The sequence below is a fragment of the Trypanosoma cruzi genome, assembly GCF_000209065.1.
Source record: "Trypanosoma cruzi strain CL Brener chromosome Unknown tcruzi_1047053475687, whole genome shotgun sequence".
In the NCBI taxonomy this organism is placed as follows: domain Eukaryota; phylum Euglenozoa; class Kinetoplastea; order Trypanosomatida; family Trypanosomatidae; genus Trypanosoma; species Trypanosoma cruzi.
In genome coordinates this window covers 1-1,134 of record NW_911183.1, presented here as the reverse complement: position 1 = coordinate 1,134, position 1,134 = coordinate 1, and the positions used below count along the sequence as shown (strand labels likewise).

Below are 1,134 nucleotides of genomic sequence, written 5' to 3'. Positions count from 1 at the left end.
TGTCACGAGAGTGGCTATCGGAATACATATGTGTACATATACTTACTTGGGGCAAAGCTTGAGGGTGTGGTGAGCCCACTGCTTTTTCACTTACCCCTTCTTCCTCCTGTATTGCTTGATTTTTGTAAATAACTTTACGATCCGGTCAATCACCCCAGGCGAATGTTTGCTTCTGTTTGCTCTTACCTCCCTCTGGTGCGAATCGGCCTGCCTCTTTGATTGGACGTCTTCCTTATGCCCCAAGCAAGGTGACACATGTTTTATTATTGCGGCTGCGCGCCGCAGCCATCCGTCGCTTCCTTCGCCGGCGGTGTCTTTGATTGCTGGTTTGCGTGGCGTGGTGTTAATTTGTGCGACTGCTCGTGTGACTCACTCATGTTGCAGGATGGCTGTGTGGGAGGAGCTCGTTCATTTTCACGTTGCCGCGTTACTGAGGGTGAGTGCTGGTAGCCACTGAACGGCGTTGCGCCTTGTGTGCCGGCTGCTGTGCTTCCACGTTGTGCTGAGATGCTTGAGGGGGCAATTGTTTTTTGTTTTTTCTTTTTGTTTGCATCCCACTCGTCTGGTCATTGCGGCTGCAACGAGACTCTCCGGCAGCCTGATCGTTGCGGGTGTTACATCTCCTGCTGTTGTCCCCTCGTTGTGTCGGTGGGGAGGAGGCGGGCGACGGCGTCGGTGGAGTGGCGCTGCGGTGGGAGAAGGAAGGCACTGACCGCCCCTGACGGCGACCGTCTTTGCTGCCGGCGACCTGACGAGATGACCTCACCGTTGTCACACCCAACCGGGACCGATGCGGGCCGCACCGCCTCTCTCTTCCCTCCCTCCATCCCCCAGTCTCCTGCAGACACACGAACTGCGCGGCGGCGGCGTGATTACAAACCGGACGTCTGAAGGTCAACCGACCGCAGAGTCGATGTGGACCCTTGTCCCCCGTGGCTGAGTGCCGCCACCGTGCTTCTTTGTTCCTCCCTTTTGCCCTTGTGCATGCCGTGCGCGCATGATGCCGCTCTTTGTTCTGCAATGCCGACCCACGTGAGCGAGAAACGACGCCTTGGCTACTGGCAACTGACGCACTCACCACCCCACTTCCGCGCCACCACCACCACGTTCACGGACGCGCTCGATGGCTGGCGG

At 57.8% G+C, this 1,134-nt stretch overlaps 2 non-coding genes across 2 annotated transcripts; both read left to right on the top strand.

Moving 5' to 3' along the window:
- Positions 1 to 863: 863 nt before the first annotated feature.
- Tc00.1047053475687.20 lies at positions 864 to 943 on the top strand. Its single transcript, XR_008254854.1, has one exon. It is a non-coding gene; the product is annotated as a C/D small nucleolar RNA (snoRNA), TB8C3C2 (small nucleolar RNA).
- Positions 944 to 994: 51 nt separating this feature from the next.
- Tc00.1047053475687.10 lies at positions 995 to 1,070 on the top strand. The gene has a single exon (XR_008254853.1). It is a non-coding gene; the product is annotated as a C/D small nucleolar RNA (snoRNA), TB8C3C3 (small nucleolar RNA).
- Positions 1,071 to 1,134: the final 64 nt, after the last annotated feature.